Source organism: Perna viridis, chromosome 2 (assembly GCF_037379345.1).
Source record: "Perna viridis isolate PV_CMFRI_1.1 ecotype Kerala chromosome 2, ASM3737934v1, whole genome shotgun sequence".
NCBI lineage: Eukaryota > Metazoa > Mollusca > Bivalvia > Mytilida > Mytilidae > Perna > Perna viridis.
This window is the reverse complement of record NC_142446.1, coordinates 35,352,988-35,359,545: the sequence shown is the minus strand read 5'-3', so window position 1 is coordinate 35,359,545 and position 6,558 is coordinate 35,352,988.

The window sequence follows — 6,558 nt, the reverse complement described above, 5'->3', positions numbered from 1 at the left end:
CAATTCTTTTGACAAAGATGAAATCCTAAACAACCATAAGTCATTCATGTCTTATCTTAACATCGAAACAAAATGTGAGGACTTATCTTACTTATATTTTTACTTATATTGGATTCCCAAATTTCATTAGAATCCATACAAAGACAGGTAAATAGCAGGATCTTCATCTTGCTCCAAGAAGGATATAAAAATAATCATACAAAGATATTGTTGGCAGTGAAGGATGGTCAGCATTAATCATATGTGGATACTTAAAAATTCTAAAGATTTACTTCAAAACATAAAACGCCGCAGCTTTTCGGAAATTAGTTCTCTCCAAACCTTTGACTTCTGAACTGTGTTATCACATAATAAGTTGAGATCTCGTATGAACGGACTTATTCGTAAATCTTGCTGTTTCGAAAAATTATGTTCTTGGTTACAAATCCACATATTTTTTTTCTAAACACCACGGAAGGGCGAGGTGTTCTACACAGAAAAGCGGGTTTGCGGTATGCTTGGTATCCTCATTGAAAACATCTGTCACATTTCGATGGGCACTTCCTATGCTCCTCTCTTAGCCGATTTGTTTTTGTATTCATACGAGACTGAATTTCATTAGAATCTCGTAAAGAGTAAAAGTATAAAAGATGCTAGTTCCTTTAACGTTACATACAGATATATTGTATTGTATATTGTCCATCAACAACCTTTTTTGGTAAATGGGTACCGTCAGTATATCCACCAGAGCTGGAGATAAAGATTTTTTTTGGACTTACATTTCGAGTTTGACAACAGTGGTCGTGTCAGCACTAAGATTTATGATAAAAGAGACGACTTTATTTTTAATACCATATTTTTTCTTACCTGTGCAACAATATACCTTCATCCCCTGCATATGGTGTTTATATTTCACAATTGGTTGGCTATGGTAGAGTAAGTATAAACTACTCTGATTCCCTTGCACACCATAAATACTTGGTTAACAGACTCCTTAATCAGGGATATGAGTAAATAACTCTCAAAAAGTCTCTTACCAAATTATCTGAAGTCATTTGTCCATGGTTGAAAAATACTCATTTTTTTCTAAAACACTGAGTAATAATTGTTTTTAAAAAAATGTTCTTCCTGATAATGTGACCGCTGGTTTACCGATTATGACGGAATAGCATGCAAATGCTATTAAATCACCACAAGTTTATTCACGAGGCAATAGAAAAAGGAGATTAAGCACGCTATAAAACATAAATTAAACCCACCATTTAGTTTGAAATGCCTGTACCAAGTCAGGTACCAGCTGCTCCGGTGTTACAATATCTATTTTGACAGATTTATTATGCCTTGATTATAGATCGGATCAGTGTTCGGTTATTTTGCTGTTACTTTTATTTCAAGAAAAAAATATATAAAAATGTTTTCTCTAATGAAAGGTTATAACAAAATTACCGAACTGATTAAATCTGGTTAATTATCAAAAGGTAGAGTCTAAAAGGAGAGTCCGTATAACAAATGTACACATAAGGGAAAAACCGGAAAATATGAAAACCACCGCAATGGTCCTGACTTGGTACAGGTATTTCAAAATGAAAAGTGGGTTAAAGCAGGTTTTATTGCCCGCTATCCCCCTTACATGTATATCTTAGTCGATTTTATTAGATATTGTGCCTTGAACAAAGTGGTTCATTCTTTGAGAAACTATACATGCAAAGTATATTTTTCCCCATATTTTTCTTCAAAACATATAATACATAACTTGGATTCCGTTGTTCCAACAAGATAAAATATATAACTGTTACATTTGTAACTCTTGAAACTTACATGTAATTTTATGACAAAAATTTAATTCGCAACATAGCGAGTTAAGTATTGCTAATGAGTGTGCACAGTATTATATTTCAATGGGGTTTTAAGTGACTAAATATTTTAGCATGTTAAGTTCATCTGGATTAGTTGTATAATATTTACCCCCTTAGGCAATATTTATGAATAAGCTTAATAGCCAAATAGAGACTTATGTATATTTTGTCTGGACTTTGAATACAATGTTGTTCGTTGTATTGAACCTACTGGTAAATAACCTATATGCAATATTATCAGATTAAATAAGTTAATTAATAAGAATTATTAAGAATTAATAAATTAATGAAGCGATTGTGAAATTCCCAAACACCCACCGAAATTCAAATTATCATACAAAAACTACAAGCTTATTGTCTAGTCACACAAAAACATGCGCAAAAAAAACCAAAAAACCAAAAAACAAAAAAACATAAACATAAACAAAAAAACCAAAATATAAATAAAACCAACTTTCACTGTAGTTGTTGGTCCGTGCATGTCTGGGTGTCAAAAGAATAGGTCTTTAGCAGCGCTGAGCTTGTCGCAAAAGGCGACTTAATAGTGCTCAGAAACCTATCCGGGGGTTAGGCCCTCTGCCCACAGAGCAACTGGGATGTGTGCCCCAGGTGGTGGAATGAAGTACCCCTGACGTGTTATATGCTGGGGTTGTCAGGATATAATACGGAAAACCTGACCGCAAACCATAGTAATGCACCATGTTGGGAAAGATGCCACGTTCCTCGCACATTAAAGAACCCAGCTGTGGTATTAGATGGGAGTAGGAACCTTTGCGCTCCGCCACAGGAGGCTAAATTGTCCGACCCAACCCATCCCTTCTTGTTTTCTAGTGGCAATCAAAATTAGTCGACCCTATTATCCTTGTGTCCCATCCCTTTTTTCATTTCGTCATCATCATTTTATGTTCATTTTATCATCCATTTTATGTTCATCGCCTGAATATAGCTGAAATATTGCTTCTCGGGCGTTAAAACCCAACAATCAATCAATCGATCAATCACTGTATCTGTCTAAATTAAAGCAGTCAATATGGGTGTTTTCATTACGCCTTACAATTAAATTTAATCAGTTCTTATCCTAAATTTATTATCTTATTTCTCAAAATGTAATAATAGAAAGACAGTAATAGAAATGTCAAAGAAGTCTAAGTTTCAAATGTAAGTAGTCTACTAGAAGTAACCGCACAGATCAAAGCAAAAACATTAAAATCCAGCACAAATGTGGAACACAAGAACTGATATCTCAGTGAGGGGGTTTAAATTTTGCAAAATACTGCACGTTTCGGTAAACATTCTATGTCAAAAATCAAGTCTACTTATCCGACTTCTGGGCTGAGGTAAACCCCATGGGACCTCTGGTGATGTTTTCTAGGTAAGGAATAATCAAGGTAACCAAGATTTGAGCGATAATCAAAAGATTATATTCCAAGGAAAAATACAATACAGGGGATAATAAGCACACACACAACAAAGAACACTAAATAACCAAATAACACATACAATGGACCAGGTTTACCGATGCGGTAGACGACCTCTCTATTTCAACAAACAACCGGCGAGTTGCTCATAAAATGTCACATCCATCATAAAATGTTCATAAATTGAATTGTAAACATATATAACATTTAACAGTAAAAACGTATTTTATATGTGAAAATACTTTTTTTATATAAAAACGTGACTTAAAAGTGTACTAAGTACAAGTACGGCGGGTGTTTCTAGAAAAGCAGAGATCATCGCCCATAGATTTTTTAATTGAGTTTGAATTGCTCATTTACTTTTATTATTTTGTATGTATTATTTTAGTTACTTTGTGTTATTTGTTGTGTTTGTCAATTTGCCATGTCTGGTTATTGTCCCTGGATTACATTCTTTTGATTTCCGCTAGAATCTTGGTTCTCTTGATCACTCTTTAAAACTAATCGTTCAGGTGGAGAATATGTGAACAAAGTAATATTGTTCTAAAGAAATGTAATGAAATATTTATGCTATGCTTTTATTATTATTATTATTATTATTATTATTATTATTATCATTATTTTGTTGAAAAAAAAACTAAAGTATGTTCATCGAACAGAAATTCTAAGAACAATTACTTGGAAAATTATATACAAACATTTGTTAGATTTTTTTAAGTCGCTAATAGTGTTAACGACTTTTTGCACTCGTAATTTCTGTATTTAATGTTCACATATGATTCGCATTAATGTGTAGTTATACGCCACAAGCTTAATCAAGCAGTTCTTCGCCGTGTTCACCGCAACAGCGTTATAGTTCTAGATTCATACGAGATAAAAATGTACCTGTTAAATATCATACACGTGTGTTCTATGTGTGTTTCTTGCTTGAATGAGAACAGGAAGATTACATGAAATGATCAGTTAGCTGTGAACATTACCCGCCCCGTGCAGGTATGGGTGTTAAAAGAGTAGACCTGCAGCAGCGCTAAGCTTGTCATCCCTTTTATGTTTATCGCCTCAATATAGCTGAAGTATTGCTGCTCGGGCGTTAAACCCCAACAATCAATCCATCAATGAATATTACCCAGTTTCCGATTCAGGCACTAAGGCTACTCACAGGACTTTATAGGTCATATGTATTAGCGCGCCCCGATAGTTTTGAATATTCATTGCTAGCTGCTTAATATGGTTCATACACTGGTTCCCTGTCAATGTCATAAGCGACCCAAAGATCGCTACAACGTACCTTTTTAACAACATATCGTACACATATCTATGCGTGTTTTGGCTTGTAATAGAACGGGAAGTTTACATTAAAAGTAAAATGATCGGTTAGCATTGAATTTATGTAATATTACCTAGTTTCCGATTCAAACACAGGCGTTCGCTACAATTGATTATATCAAGGATATATATTTAACTCCTTGATTATATAAAGGTCATATATATTTTCAGTACACCGATATCTATATATAGACATTCGGGTCATAACGGTTACGAAAAAGTACGCAATATAATCAAGGGAACCAAGATTTTTGCAGAAGTCCCCCGATTTTAGAACATATCGCATTTGTACAATTTCGGATGTTTAAAGTTTGCCAAAATCAGTGACAGTGAACATTTGACTATAAGTGACTTTGAAGACTTCAGTCTTTGATTTATTTATCGGTGTAACAATCTATACTAGAAGACCCATTTATGTAGCATATTAAAATGACCAGGAAATAACAATGAGTGTGACATATGCTTATGTTTTTGTGTCGGCTTTTGTCCGTGGAGCGAATCACCGGTATAATTAAATGATTGTTTAATGGAATTATTTTGATAAAAGGAAAAAATGTACTGTATTTTGTATTTTCTTAAATGAAGCGCTGTAAGAATCAATCTTCGAACTTTTAATTTCTTTATAAGCTGTACATTACCTAACCCTAATAAGTGTTTTCCATTGCACAATCACCTTTAAGTGCAAAAATATACAAAAACACATGCTACAAAAAAATGTTATGTATTAAAAAAAGAAATATAAATCGAGAGTTTCCTAATTTTCATTATGTCCTTCATATTTCTTAATCCTCACCAAAAGAGTTCCTAACTTACCTAGTACATGATTAAGAGGTCGTCCACGTAAAATCCAGGCTATGGGTGGCACATGAGAAATTTTAGTTTTAGATCTTTTTTCCATTTATATCGCAATTGCATCCTATTTCAAATTTGAATGTTGGTTATTGATTTACTGCAACGTTTGAAGAAAAATGAATTAAATAGAAAGAGTAATCTAGGGAATCCGAATCCAGGGAAAAACATTAGACATGGAAAATACAAATACAACAAAGATCATAAAAAACAAACTAATACATACACAGCACCAAAATAAAAAGAAGAAAGGATTTAAAGTCATTGGAAAAGGGAGATAACTCTTGATTTCGTGCAACATTTGATTGATTTCTGACGAAAAGTTAAAATTATTTTGTTGGGCCATTCACTGTCGATTTAGAAAAAAAAATGTATTGAGTATTACTTTTTGACATACATATGTTATAAACATTACATTGGAACAAAATATTCCTTGGGATAAAATTTTGCATGTGCTTTCCATATGATAGGAACTGACTGGTTTCTACATGGACAATCTCTTAAAAATATAGAAATAGGTAAATGTCGTATTTAACATTGCATATAATGTATACAATGCATGTTCCAAATCAGTCCGATAAATTGAATTAAGGAATGGAAACCCTGCATAAAAAAAAAACAATTTTTAAAGCATTAATTGAATTATTAGGCAAAATGGGTTATTGTATATGATAAAGAGACGAGTAACGACCAATTAAAGACACATTCCATAATAAACTGTCAACACTTTGAAAGATTTATTGTGACAATACCGGTACTAATACTTAAACTGCATTTTTAACACCCACTCTTATTGCCATTTGTAGTACTTGTTATCATGTAAATGACATTCGACATTACCACTTTATAGTAACAACTATAATGTCTTTTTCATTACTTCATCTTTACTTAATTTTACTATCTGAGGTAAAATTGGTAAATCGGTAATACCTTTGATTTTTCTGTTGAAAGTATGGCTTTAGGTACATATTTCTTTTTCATACAGAAAAAAACCGCATTTTCATAGATACATGTACATCAGGTACACATTAATAAAAGATATAACGTTTAGTACTGATATTTACTTTAAACTATAAAAAGGTCGTTGACTCAGATTTAACATAGGCAAGGCGATGCGTAAGACATGCCAT